The sequence below is a fragment of the Sapajus apella genome, unplaced genomic scaffold (assembly GCF_009761245.1).
Source record: "Sapajus apella isolate SASKATOON/1434 unplaced genomic scaffold, GSC_monkey_1.0 scaffold17, whole genome shotgun sequence".
NCBI classification, from domain to species: Eukaryota; Metazoa; Chordata; class Mammalia; order Primates; family Cebidae; genus Sapajus; species Sapajus apella.
In genome coordinates this window covers 8,447,939-8,463,682 of record NW_022436957.1, presented here as the reverse complement: position 1 = coordinate 8,463,682, position 15,744 = coordinate 8,447,939, and the positions used below count along the sequence as shown (strand labels likewise).

At 37.4% G+C, this 15,744-nt stretch overlaps 1 protein-coding gene across 7 annotated transcripts in view; it reads right to left on the bottom strand.

The window, feature by feature from the left end:
* FRMPD4 (FERM and PDZ domain containing 4) overlaps positions 1 to 15,744 on the bottom strand; it is an 895,030-nt gene that overhangs the window by 69,271 nt on the left and 810,015 nt on the right. The gene's annotated exons all lie outside the window — the stretch shown is intronic.

Sequence of the window (15,744 nt, the reverse complement as noted above, 5' to 3'; positions counted from 1 at the left end):
CAATTTGAAAATGGGAACTATTTTTCAAAATATATTGATTTTATTTAACGTCTTTACATCTATAGTAATGCTCTGTAAATTACCTGAAACATAATCTAGATTGACTTTAATTTTACTATTTAATGAATAAATGAAGTTGTCTGAATTGAAATAAAATATTCCAATATGTTATTTATCATCAGGACTAGGGACATGCTTCTCTTCTCTTTTTTTCTTGTCTATAATTCTGTAATTACAACCTGCCAAACAAGAAAAATTAACTCTACAATGTTTTGGATCCCTTAAAATTCCTAACCCAAAAATCCTAGGAGAAACAAAACAAAACAATAATCTACACCATTTAAAAATAGCCTCAACAGAATGATTAGAATTAGGAGTGGAATATGAGATATTCAAGCCATCAAAGTAACTTCTTTCTGGGATGGCCTAAAACAGCTAGAGACCATTAAAAATCCAGTTATAACTAAATTTAGATAACTCTTATTTCATAATAAATTCCACATAAATTTTCTGCTTTTGAAGAGTAATTTCAAATTGCTGTGACAATGTTTTTTGAATAGTTGAGATTGTGAAAAACATCATTTTCATCCCTAAATCACAGTGCTGATCTCTGTAGGGGAATACAGTCTATCCTACCCTAAACCACTCCTGTCAAACTTGCCTTCAATTTCTCTCCCTTCATTTCTTTGACAATGGTCTCTTCTTATCCTTTTTTGATGGAGAGCCCCTTGAAACATGTTTGGGATACCCAGCATCAATGGTTTTAGACCATGCTTTGGCATTTTATCCCATTTTATGACTTCATTGGATGTCATCTGATGCAGCAACCTCCTGTTAAGTGAGGAAGAAGTCCAGCTTCCAATGAGGTAGAGTTTCCAGTATTACAATCTCGCTAAACAATGAAGCTAAGGCTGGTGTTCTCTGTTTTTTAGAGCAGCATAGTTTGACATCTTTCTTCCACTGCCTTTCTCATTTTATATTTATATTTATATGATTTTAAAATTACAATATATAATAATATTTGCATATGCTAGTGTGTATTTTCTTTCTAGACTAACTTAAATAGATCTCTCATCAACTGAGACACTGATACTAATTTAACAGTCATGGGCATTGAGATTTCCTCAGAAATTGGGGAAACCAAACAAAACAAAAATCAAATAACAAAGATATATAGGAAGATATTTCATGTCAGAATTTGAGAGTCTTGCTTTAGAAACATTAAGTCCAAACAAGTTAACTGTACTATTTTAAACTTCAAAAGCTGAAGTTAATAATCAATCTGTGAAGGCTGCAATGTTAGGCTTTTAAAAAGCAAATGAAGAGGTAATTTGGGATTATATATGAAAGCATTTTATAAACAGTGAAATAACATTCTAATGTAACTTCTTGAAAGATGGATGTGCAGTATTTTTATTTAGAAAGACAGGCATTAAGGTGCAGTGAAAGGGTGTTGAACTCTCACTTCATAGGTATATATATATATATATATACACACACACACACACACACACACACACACACACACAGGATTCTTTCTTCTTCCTGTACTTAAAGGTTCTTCAAAGAGGTCGGAAAACAATTCTTAGTTATTTCTTGTCTACTGCTAGGTTTTGAATTTGTTTGCTCTTGTTTCTCTAGTTCTTTTAATCGTGATGTTAGGGTTGCAATTTTAGATCTTTCCCACTTTCTCCTGTGGGCATTTAGTGCTATAAATTTCCCTCTAAACACTGCTTTAGCTGTGTCACAAAGATTCTGGTACATTGTGTCTTTGTTCTCATTTGTTTCAAAGAATTTATTTATTTCTGCCTTAATTTCTTTATTTACCCAGTAGTCATTCAGGAGCAGGTTGTTCAGTTTCCATGTAGTTGTGCGGTTTTGAGTGAGTTTCTTAATCCTGAGTTCTAATTTGATTGCACTGTGGTCTGAGAGACTGATTTCCATTCATTTGCATTTGCTGAGGAGTGTTTTACTTCCAATTGTGTGGTCAATTTTAGAATAAGTACAATGTGGTGCTGAGAAGAATGTATATTCTGTTGATTGGGGGTGGAGAGTTCTGTAGCTACCTATTAGGTCCACTTGGTCCAGAGCTGAGTTGAAGTCCTGAATATCCTTGTTAATTTTCTGTCTTGTTGACCTGTCTAATATTGAAAGTGGGGTGTTAAAATCTCCAACTCGTATTGTGTGAGAGTCTATGTCTCTTTGTAGGTCTCTAAGAACTTGCTTTATGAATCTGAGTGCTCCTATATTGGGTGCATATATATATTTAGGATAGTTAGTTCTTCTTGTTGCATTGATCCCTTTATCATTATGTAATGCCCTTTTTTTCTTTTCATCTTTGTTGGTTTAAAGTCTGTTTTATCAGAGACCAGGACTGCACACACTGCTTTTTTTTTTTTTGCTTTCTATTTCCTTCATAAATATTCCTCCATCCCTCTATTTTGAGCCATGTGAGTTTTTGCATGTGAGATAGGTCTCCTGAATACAGCACACTAATGGATCTTGCCTTTTCATCCAATTTGCCACTCTGTGTCTTTTAATTGGGGCATTTAGCCTGTTTACATTTAAGATTAATATTGTTATGTGTGAATTTGATCCTGTCATTATGATGCTAGCTGGTTATCTTGCCTGTTAGTTGATGTGGTTTCTTCATAGTGTCAACGGTCTTTACAATTTGGTATGTTTTTGTTGTGGCTGGTACCAGGTTTTCCTTTCCATATTTAGTGCTTCCTTCAAGAGCAGGCCTGCTGGTGACAAAATCTATCAGCATTTGCTTGTCTGTAAAGGATTTTATTTCTCCTTCGCTTATGAAGCTTAGTTTGGCTGGATATAAAATTACGGGTTGAAAATTCTTTTAAAAATGTTGAATATTGGCCCCAACTCTCTTTTGGCTCATAGGGTTTCAGAGCAGAACTGAAGGAGACAGAGACATGAAAAACTCTTCAAAAAAATCTATGAATCCAGGAGCTGCTTTTTTGCAAATATTAACAAAATGGATAGACCACTAGTCAGACTAATAAAGAAGAAAAGAGAGAAAAATCAAACAGACACAATAAAAAAAAGATAAAGGGGATATCACCACTGATCTCACAGAAATACAAACTACCATCAGATAAGACTATAAACACTTCTGTACAAATAAACTAGAAAATCTAGAAGAAATGGATAAATTCCTGGACACATACACACTCCTAAGATGAAACAAGGAAGGAGTCAAATCCCTGAATAGACCAACAACAAGTTCTGAAATTGAGGCAGTAATTAATAGCCTACCAGCCAAAAAAAAGCCCATGACCAGATGGATTCACAGCCGAATTCTACCAGAGGTGCAAAGAGGAGCTGGTACTATTCTTTCTGAAACTACTCTAAACAATAGAAAAAGAGGGACTCCTCCCTAACTCATTTTATGACGCTAGCATCATTCTGATACCAAAACATGGCAGAGACACAACAACAAAAAAAGAAAATTTCAGGCCAATATCCCTGGTGAATATTGTTGCAAAAATCCTCAATAAAATACTGGCAAACTGAATCCAGCAGCACATCAAAAAGTTTATCTACCATGATCAAGTCAGCTTCATCCCAGGGATGCAAGGCTGGTTCAACATATGCAAATAAATAAATGTAATCCATCACATAAACAGAACCAATGACAAAAACCCATGATTATCTCAATAGATGCAGAAAAGGCCTTTGTTAAATTTCAACACTGCTTCATGCTAAAAACTCTCAATAAATTAGGTATTGATGGAACGTATCTCAAAATAATAAGAGCTATTTATTACAAACCCACAGCCAATATCATACTGAATGGGCAAAAGCTGGAAACACTCCCTTTGAAAACTGGCACAAGACAAGGATGCCCTCTCTTACCATTCCTATTCAACATAGTATTGGAAGTTCTGGCCAGGGCAATCAGGCAAGAGAAAGAAATAAAGTGTATTCAAATAGGAGGAGAGGAAGTCAAATTATCTCTGTTTGCAGATGACATGACTGTACATTTAGAAAACCTCATCATCTCAGCCTAAAAATCTCCTTAAGCTGATAAGCAACTTCAGCAAAGCCTCAGGATACAAAAGCAATGTGCAAAAATCACAGGCATTCCTATACACTAATAATAGACAAACAGAGAACTGAATCATGAGTGAACGCCCATTCACAATTGCTACAAAGAGAATAAAATACCTAGCAATACAACTTACAAGGAGTGTGAAGGACCTCCTAAAGGAGAACTATAAACCACTGCTCAAGGAAATAAGAGAGGACACAAAGAAATAGTAAAACATTTCATGCTCATGGGTAGAAAGAGTCAATATTGTGAAAATGGCAATACTGTCTAAAGTGATTTACAGATTCAATGCTATCCCTATCAAGCTACCATTGACTTTCTTCACAGGATTAGAAAAAAACTACCTTACATTTCATATGGAACTAAAAAAGAGCCCATATAGCCAAGACAATCCTAAGCAAAAAGAACAAAGCTGGAGGCATCACACTGCCTGACTTCAAACTATACTATAAGACTACAGTAACCAAAACAGCATGGTACTGGTACCAAAACAGATATATGGACAAATGGAACAGAACATAGACCTCAGAAATAACACCACATCTCTAAAACCATCTGATCTTTGGCAAACCTGACAAAAACAAGCAATGGGGAAAGGATTCCCTATTTAATAAACGGTGTTGGGAAAACTGGCTAGCCATATGCAGAGAACTGAAACTGGACCCCTCTCTTATGCCTTATACAAAAATTAACTCAAGATGGATTAAAGACTAAAATGTAAGACCTAAAACCATAACCCTGGAAGAAAACCTAGGCAATACCATTCAGGACATAGGCATGGGCAAAGACTTCATAAGTAAAACACCAAAAGCAATGGCAACAAAAGCCAAAATTGACAAATGGGATCTAATTAAACTAAAGAGCTTCTGCACAGCAACAGAAACTATCAGAGTGAACAGGCAACCTACAGAATGGGAGAAAGATTTTACAATCTATTCACCTGATAAAAGGCTAATATCCAGAATCTGCAAGGAACTTAAACAAATGTGTAAGAAAAAAACAAATGACCCCATCAAAAAGTGAGTGAAGGATATGAACAGACACTTCTCAAAATAAGACATTTATTCCGCCAACAAACATATGAAGAAAAGCTCATCACCACTGGTCATTAGAGATTTCTCAAATCAAAACCACAATGAGATACCATCTGACACTTTTTGTTTCTTCAAAAAGTCAGGAAACAAAAGATGCTAGAGAAGATGTGGGGAAATAGGATCACTTTTATACTGTTGGTAGGTGTGTGAATTAGTTCAACCATTGTGGAAGACAGTATAGCAATTCCTCAGGGATCTAGAACCAGGAATACCATTTGAGCCAGCAATGCCATTACTGGCTATTTATCCAAAGGATTATAAATCATTCTACTATAAAGATACATGCACATGTATGTATACTGCAGCACTGTTTACAATAGCAAAGACTTGGAACCAACCCAACTATGCATCAGTGATAGACTAGATAAAGAAAATGTGGCACATATACACCATGGAATACCATGCAGCAATAGAAAAGGATGAGTTCATGTTCTTTGCAGGGACACGGATGGAGCTGGAAACCATCATTCTCAGCAACTAACACAGGAACAGAAAACCAAACACTACAGATTCTCAGTCATAAGTGTAGCGTTAAACAATGAGAACACATGGGCACAGGGAAGGGAACATCACACACTGAGGCCTGACAGGGATTAGGGGGTTATGGGAAGGATAGCATTAGGAGAAATACCTAATGTAGATGATGGGTTGATGTGTGCAGAATAACACCATGGCACGTGTATACCTATGTAACAAACCTGCATGTTCTGCACATGTATTGCAGAACTTAAAGTATAATAGTAAAACAAAAGCTAAAAAAGAAAAAGAAAAAGAAAACAATTCTTTTCTGCAAGCTAGTGCATCTCAGTCCTTAAACTCTCTGCTGGTGGACAGCCACAGTTTATAAAAATAAGAACTGATTAACAGTGCTTTTCCAATGATCTTTGCTCAGAAGTGCCTTTCCTCAATCCCAGGGTATTTTGTGATGAAGCCACTTGCTTGCCTTTTATTTTCTCTTCCCACCTAAACCTGGAGATGTAAAAAGAACACGAATAATTTTCAGATTTGATAACAAGCCATAAAGTAGCATTAGCCTAGTCAATTGCCAGCAAAGCTGAAGGAAGGAGTGCTGCCCTTCATTTTCAGAAAAGTTGCCATAGGACTGCACTTGAAATGGGGGTTTATTGCTTTATCTCGTTGACCTCTGCAACACTCTGAAGAGAGATTATAATTATCCACAGAATTAATTCCTAACAGGCACTGAAGCCATTAACTGGAGAGAATGGAAATGTCCAGCAAATGACCAAGCATTCAGAAAAGGCCAACATATTACAGTTAAGTGTAATCTGTCATGGACTATATGAAGCATTTACACTCTGCTCATTGCCGCTGAAACTTGCTTCTACCCTGATACTTGCAAAGAAGAGGAATGGGACTGTCATTTCTAAGTCATGTTCAGGGAATGCTATGGAAGAAAATGGGCATACTGAAGCCACCATAGTCATCAGGGCAACAGAAACACAGAGGAGATGAATTAAAGAGTCCACTTGTCCAGGAGCATTGGACTTGGCTTCTACCAATTCTACAGACATTGTTTCTCCCACTACCATTTTCAACCTTGAGTGAAAGGTTATACTGCTGATCAAAAAGATTACCAGCTTGGTAGCCAAAGGGAAAGTGAAAAGAACTTAAAAAATGATCCTTATTAAGCAACATGTTTAAGACTTTATCCTCAAAAACTGGATAATTGTATTGCTCATCTTTTTTGTCTATGATATTAGGGATACAAAGATGACCTTCAAGTAGCCCCACCTTCTAATATTCACACTTCTGTCTAGTCTCCTTCTCTTGAATCTGGACTAGTCTTGTGACTCACTTTTAACAGAATATTGTAGAGATAGCACTGCATGACTTCTGGGCCTTGGTCAGAAGAATCCTAGAAGCCTTATAATATCCACATGGATATCTTGGAATGCTCACTTTGAGGAAAGCCAGCTACCATGTTAGAAGTCCAACAACCCTGTGACCACCATATTGTATAGAAATCATCCATGTGGAGAAGCAATGTGGAGAGAGGGAGAGATGCCTGGCCAGCCTTCACTATGTCAGCTGTCCAAGTCCAGGCAACAACATATGACAAAAGAAGCCATCTTGGATGTCTACCCAATCAAGCCTTCAGATGGCTTCAGCCACAGCTGCTGTTTAACTGCAGCTACATGAAAGACTCCAGTGAGAACCATCTGGATGAGTTCAATCAACCCACAGAACCATGAGATGAGAGATAATCAATTATTATATTATTACACTGAGCCATTATATTTGTTAGGTTGTAATAGATAACTAGAACATCATTTTCCCATAAAGAATTTGAAAACTATGCTTTTAAAGAAACAGGTATTTAAAACAGTCAAATGGTTTTGAAATTTAACATGTCTTCATTATCGAGGAAGACAAAATGTCCAAGCTAATGACTCCGTCAGTGTATTTGTGACCTCCATTAAACCAAAAAACTTGTCTTATACAAACACATGTTGAAGTGTGGAAAAATATTTTCTTACTGCTGAGAGTGGGATTTGCCAATTGCAACAGTAATTATGGACTTGTGGAGAATGGGGTAGAGGGGAAAAAAACAAATTTAGGGGAGAAGAAGACCCAATCAACTGTCTTGGACTAAAAATGCGTCACTACAAGGACTAATTTGGAAGGCACAACTGGTATTGCATTGTCAAGTAAATATTTGAATTGCAGAGAAAGGATTAAAGTACATTGTAATTTTAGGCTTAGAATTAAATCGCTTACATATAACCAATGACTTGAATTTTAAACCTAGGGAGAAACCAGAATTCTATGCCAAGTTTAATTCACATTTTACTGAATGCATTTAAGGCTTAGGCTGTGATTTTCTTTGTGATGAATATTAGGTCATTATGGTTAAATCTATATCATTGATATAGTGATTATCAGAATTAACGTTTGGATGAAATTGCATCATTTCAAACTATTTTATTGTATTTTGTAAACCTTTGCAATAAAATTTCAGGTTTGGCACTTTGAATTTGGAAACTATGGCTAAGAGAGTTTATTTGCATATGTATCTGGTTGTGGTTTGACCTAATTGTTTGTCCATTTAATTCATTTTTTGCTGAACAATGTTGTCTCTGGCCTTTGAAATGCTTATTTGACTAATGGATGAAAATAGTAATTCTATGTAAAATTTATAAAAGGCAGCAGCCTTTCATAAGGTAATAGTTAAATTATTTTACACACTTCTTTGATGCTATATAGCTCTGCCTGCATTCATTCCTTCAATAAATATTTATTGAGTATCTAGGACCAGGCATTTGAGCTACATCAGTGATCCTCAGTGAAGAGTGATTTTACTCCATAGGGGGCATTTGGCAATGTCTGAAGACATTTATGGATGTCACAGCTAGGAGAAGTGCTAATGAGTAGAACCCATAGTTGATGCAAAACATCCTACAACACACAGGACCGCCTCCACAACAAAGAATTACTCAGCACAAAATGTCAGTAGTGCTGAGACTAAGGAATCTGGAGCTACAGCAATAAATAAAACCGGCAATAAAACATTTAACCTGGCAGAGCTCACCTTCTAAAGAAGGAAGACATTCAACAAAAAGTAAATAACAAAGATCACCTTATATACAATGTAGCATGCTGAAGATGCCAATGTGGACATTTATGAATATTGGGAGGTGGGCCACCATGCCATTTTGAATAGAGTGCACAAGTTAAATGTCATTAAGAGGTGACAAGTTACCAACAGTGAGTAGGAGGTAAGGTAGTTGGCTAAGCAGCTGTCAAGGGGAGGAACCTCCTGAGCACAGTGGGCTACAGGCAAAGGCCCTAAGGTAGAGCCTGCCAGGGAGGTTTGAGTTAGAGCCAGGAGCCCAGCAACTCTGCAAAAGAGTAAGGAGGGATTCTAGGAAGAAAAGTCAGAGAGAAGGCCAGAATCCAGATCATTTGGGGCCTGATGGGCTATTGCAAAAGTCTGGCTTTACCTGTGAGTTTGGAGCAGAGGAATGACAAAATACATGTTTTTAAAAGGTCACTCTGGCCACTAAGCTGAGAATGGATTGCAGGAGGGCAAAGTGGAAGTGTGGGCCCAGTGAAGGGCTAAGGCAGCAATGCAGGCAATAGGTGGCTGCTATCAATAATCATGAGGAGTCATTAAGCAGCAGACTCTTCAATGGCCCCCTAAATGAACCTCGGTTCTGAAGAGCGCTTCTTATAAATACTGTTGGAAGAAACTGACATAGTAAACTGAAAGCACCAAAAGTACTAAAACAGAAAAAAATTGAGGGGGATGTTTTTCTTAAATACTTTGCCATGGATGAACAAAACAGACATCAAGCGAGGGCAGGTCACCACGTTGTGTGCTCTGTTGATGGGCAATCCAGCCATGGTTTAGAACAAATGACACGGTGGTTATTCAGAAGAAGCCAAGGGCTTCTTTTATAGTTAGAAATAATAGAGGGCATTTTAACTGGCAGCTCCTTTATTAACATTTCTCAAGCCTTTCCAGGATTGCTATTTTATCCTCATCACCTAGAGTAAGTAAGGCTTCCTTCGTTTATTCCCTTCTTTCCTGCCTCTATGCATGTCCACAGTCCTGGGAACATTTCCCTAAGAGTAAAGATAAGCAGTGACTAGAAACAGGCTAACCCTAAAATCAGGGACAGTGTATAGCATATTTATGAATTTTGGCCCACAGCAATTGTTCTGATGCTTGCCCAAGGAATCTTCATGCTTTTTCCTTTTCAAATGTGTGTCATTACTAGAGGCTGACTTTAAATAATACGACTTCCATTCTTCACCATCTCAGAGGTTTTTCTGCTCTGAATTTGACTGTGGGATTTGCTGCAGGAAGCCCAAGACTTGACCCCATCATGACAGAACCACTTTCCCTTTTTATGACACAAGAAGCACCAGGCCCAATGCTTGTACAACTGGAAAGAACTCCTCTATCTTTTGGGGTTCATGGGTTTTCAGGGAAAGTGGTGAACACAGGTGTGTGTACTGTGATAATGTACAGGGTAGAGGAGCAAAGACCTAGTAATGTTGTAGTAAGTCCAATTTGGCAGAGGTAGGTTGGAAAAAAGTCTTCTGTTTCTGGAGGCTAGACTTTAAATTTAAGAACCTTCAGTCTAGTAAAGTCTATCTGAAGGCCACAGGTCTTTTTTGTGAGATCCAGAGATTCTGTTAATTAATTACTCAATCACACTTTTTAAGTATAATGAATATACAGAAAAGTACATGAGTGTACTTGAGTGTACAGCTCATTGAAATTTACACACTGAACACAGATATAGTAGGCAGCCACTCAGATGATCCTAAGGGATCTCCACCTTCTGATGCTCAGACTGAGTATAATTCCCTTCCCTTGTGTGTGGGCTGGATTTACTGATTCATTTCTAATAAAGGAAATGTGACAGAAGTGGTAAAATGTCATGTCCAAGGTTATGTTAAAAAAAAAAAAAACAACTATGGCTTCCATATTGTGGGCTCAGTCTCTCTCACACTCTTGCTCACTTGCTCTGAAGGAAACCAAATACGACATAAGCTGCCCTGTGGAGAGGCCCATACAGCAAAGAACCAAGGGAGGTCCTAGCCAAAAGTCATTAAGAAACTGAGGCCCTCATTCCAACAGCCTGTGAGAAACTGAATCCTGTCAAGAAACACATGAGTGTGAGAAACTCAATCCTGTCAAGAAACACATGAGTGACCTTGGAAACTGAATCCTGTCAAGAAACACTTGAGTGACCTTGGAAGCCGATCCCTTTTCAGTTGAGCCTCAGTTGAGACCACAGCCCCAGACAACAACTTGACTGTACCTCTGTGAGACGCCTTGAGCCAGAGGCACCCAGCTAAGCTGTACACAGTTTCCTGATCCACAGGAAAGGTGAGATAATAAATGTTTATTGATTTAAGCTCCTAAGTTTTGAAGTAATTTGTTATGTACCAATAGATAATTGTAATCAGGGTCCAAATGAGAAATCAGAACATTACCAGTATCCCAGAAACCTCCTATGCTCCCTTCCAAATATACTTTCCAAGGATAACCACAATTCTGATTTTTAACACCACAGAACGGTATGACCTCATTTGGAACATTATATGAATATAATTGTAAAGTGAAAACCATTTGTTTCTTCTTTCACTCAGAATTGTATTTGAGATTAATCCAAATTGTGATGTGCAGTCAGAGACCATTTATTCTCATTGATGTGTAGTAGCCATTGTGTAGAGGTAACACAATTCATTTATCAATTCTACCATTGATAGACATTTGAGTAGTCCAATTTGGGGTTGTTAAATAATAGTGCTGCTATTTATGAACAGTGTTGCATATACCTTTTGGTGAATATATTAAATATGTATCTATTTCTGTTTGGTGTATAGTTAGGAGTGGAATTGGTAGATCAAAGGGTATACATGTGTTCAACCACTGACCCTGTTTTATTTGGCTTTGTCATTCATTGACAATCCTATTACATGTGCATCTCTAATTCTACGAACTCAATTAGTCTTCCTTTACCTTACTCTTTTACTCTTCTTCATGTCTGACTGAGTTTCTTCTACTGTTAGCTACTGTAGTAAGTTGCAGTCTATCAATACATGCTGTCATCTAAACACATGTTCTTGAGTGGATATGAAGATAAATGCTCTTATAGCTGAAAGACATCATGTTGAATAAGCAATCAATTTATGTTTCACAAAGAAGGAATTGGAGAAGAATGTCTTAAAGTAATGTAAAAAGTAGTTAAAGCTTTGTCAGTTGAGTAAGGGGTGCTAAGAAGGTATAAGCATGCCACATTCAACTCAAACTAAGTAGCACAAATTGTATGAAAAGTATTGCGAGTCCCAAAGCCCTGGTGTGTAGTTAGTAATAGTCCATAATCAACATGATGAGTTGGAAAAGGAAAGTGGTAATTAATTTCATCTCATTCATTTTGGGCTGCTTCGGCATGCCTCTAGTATGAAAGCTTTCTTTCCATTGTCTTTTTGTTTGCCTTTATCTTCAAGCATGTGTTCTTTGATGAGTTAAATATCAAAATTTCAAACAGCAGTCTCATTGGCCCAGAACATGCAGAGAAGTCTACAGACCTGTGGCTATTTAAGTTCACTAAACATAATAAAGTTACATCTAGTCCCTCAGTTACACTAGCCACATTTTAAGTGCTTAATAGCCACATGCAGCTAGAAGCTACCATACTCTATCACGACAGCATGATATGTTGGACAATGCTGCCATAGATGCTCATCTGGAGGCACTTTTCCAAAAACAAACAAGATGACCCTCTTCTAAAATGTTAGCATAATCTCTACCTTATTCTAAAGGGGTACAGTTCTGCCAGCTGAATTAAATTGTTGGAATACACACAGGGATATTGATGGTATTCAGGGACGTGAAACCACACTGAACAACCCTCACAGTAGCCATTCTCTAGGGGAAAAAAGATTTTAATAGTTTCTCCCTAAAATAAATATTTTATTTAAAAAATAATTTGATTTCTAAGGATTTAAAGTACTGCTATTTCAATATTTCCCCAAATGTATTTCCCTGTGCCTGAGTGGGTAGAAAACTGGGAGAAATTTTGAAGAACAGTAACAACAACAATATAAAAACAAGATTAAGAGTTAATGTGTTCTGAATGCTTACCAAATGCCATACCATGTACTACACATATTACCTGTGTTGTGTGATTCAAGCTTCTTAATATTCCAGTAAAGAAGATAATGTCATTCTTATTTGGAAATTAGAAAACTGAGTTCATATAGATCAATTCAATGTTCTCAGTTCACATTTCAGTAACTGGCAGAATCAGCACATGGATCTGAGCTTTTCTGACTCCAAGGCCTGTATCTTTAATCAGTAAGTTGTTCTGTAGAATTCAGAAATGAGTCTACAAGCACAGAACTTAGAAAGTACCAGGGTGGCATTTTGGCAGTCCTGGTAACACTCCGAAGGTGGTAAACTTCTCTTTCTCATACATATTCATGCTTGCAACATCCCTGTGAAGCAGCGATTCTTAGCCTCATTTTACCTAGAGGATGCTGAACTCAGGGATGCTGAATGATTTGTTTAAAGCCCTACAGCTATTGCATGATAGAGCTTTGACTTCCATCTCATGGACTGTCTATTATATGTCAGATTCACAAAATGGTGTGTATGTATGTGTATGTATGAGTGTGTATGTGTGTATATATATGAGTACATTTATAGAAGAATGAATATACATATTCACATGTTTCTTGTGTCTATTTACATATCTTCTGTATATACTTTTTCATTTCCTTCTTCCCCTTTTTTGCTGATGGAGATGGATATTTCTTTTACCAGTAACACATTGCATTCTTTAAATGGGCAGAATCATGGCTGCTAAATGAGTGCAACCTGCCTATAAATGAAATATATCTGAACAAACGACAAACTGTAAAAGAAGAGAGGAGATAAAAGGCAGAAGAGGTTGCTGTTATCAACAAGGCCATTAAAAGTTCACAGAAGCCAGCAGGGTATGGGCAAGGGAGTTAGGAAGAGAGGTTTTATTCTCCTTTTTGCTCCGACATCACTTAACTATGTGATTTTGGGGGCAAATCATATTACACAAGTGGGCTTCATTTTTGTCATCTGGAAGAAGAGGAAGCTTGGATTAAATTAGTGGTTTTTGGCCGGGTGTGGTGACTCATGCCTGTAATTCCAGCACTTTGGGAGGCCAAGGCAGGTGAATCACCTGAGGTCAGGAGTTCGAGACCAGCCTGACCAACATGGCGAATCCCCATCTCTACCAAAAATACAAAATTAGCTGGGCATGGTGGCACATGCCTGTAATCCCAGCTACTTGGGAGGCTGAGGCAGTAGAATTGCTTGAACTTGGGAGGTGGTTGCTGTGAGCCGAGATTATGCCATTACACTCCAGCCTGGGCAGCAAGAGCAAAACTCCATCTAAAAAAAAAATGTGATTTTCAAATTATGCTCCATGCAACCCTTCTGAGACAGGGATTCTTGTCAGTGGGCAGATCCCTGAATACCCCTGTGTCTTTTCAACCAGAACCCCTCCACTGCTTTATGCACTGAGATCATGGGCTAGGTTTACATAAAATAAAAGGTCATATTACTAAAATAAAATACAATAACAATAGACAAAATGATTACTATGGGTTCAAGTACCAACAGGCCTTAGTCTGCAATTCTAATTCCCTTTGTGAACTTTCATGGTTTCCAGCATCCTCTACTAACCTATAACTTCCTTTGCTCAGTGAAAAGCAAAGATAAAAAAGTTTCATTGGCTTTGGTTGCTTTTTCTATTCTTTATGTTTTAAGAATGACAATAATATTGCTTGCATTTTTTTTTTACTGCAAATTTAGAGTATTTCAATGATAATTACAGCAGCCTGTGAGATAGGTAATACTATTATCCCTAATTTACTGATAAGGAAACAAGGTTCAGAAAGATTAAATCTCTTTTCATAAAGCTACATGGCTAAAAAGTGGTAGAGTGGGGTCCATTCAACTCCAGAACTTACATTTTACCAAGTAGGATATGGTCTGAGCTCTTTAACCTTCCCTGTATTCATGCATTTTTATGTAACTTTTCAATCTCCCACTAGAGCTGAAGTTTACTTGCCTGACTTTAGACTTTGGGCTTGGCCAATGACTTGCTTTGGCCAATGGAAGCTGTGGAAATGACAGTGTACCAGTTCAGAGCCTAATCTTTTAGAGGCCTTGTCACCTGTTCCTGCTTGCTCTCTCCTGCTCCGTATTGCCTTGTGCAGCCCTCTGTTCCAAGGAGGAGGAGAGAAATATGAAATAGATCTGAAACTAATCTGTAGTTTCCTGGCAAGCCCAGCCAAGATCAGCAGAGCTATCCCATCCAGTTTGCAGATGCATGAGAAAGAAACACTTATTTCCAGGCACAAAAGGAGAAATATCAAAATATTGAATCTACTTGTATGAAATATCTAGGATAGGCAGATTCACAGAGTTGGAAAGTAGATTAGAGTTTACTGGGGGCTTGGAAAAGGGGAAATGGGGAGTTATTGCTCAATGGATACAGAGTTTCTGTTTGGAGCACTGAAAAAGTTTTAAAAATAGATAAAGGTGATGGTTGCATAATACTGTGAATATAATTAATGGCACTGAATTATACATTTAAAATTGTTAAAATGGACAACTCTACGTTGTATATATTTTACCACAATGCAAAAAAGAATGTATTCAGTAAGCCACTGAGATCTTGTGATTATTTGTTATGAAGCAACAGCTGACTGATACAGTCCTATCTAATAGCAGGGCAGGTATTATATGGAGAGAAGAATGGAACTTTCATATAAAACTATAAATGAATAAGAGAAGAAGATGGGGAAGATTCAACATCTAGTCTGCTGAATGAAACCTGTTTATGTTAAAAGTAAATTAGGTAGTGGGCAAAGGAAGAAAATGATTGCTGGGGCAAATAAAAGAGACCATTTGCAAATGGCTCATGCCTTTTCAGGGTCATTCCCATGGGAGGCCCTGTTGATATGGGAAATGTGAGATGACTAGAGAAATTCAGTGAGCTGGAAACATTCTTGAGATTTAAAAATTTTGAAGCCAATACAAATTTGGAATTTGAAAGA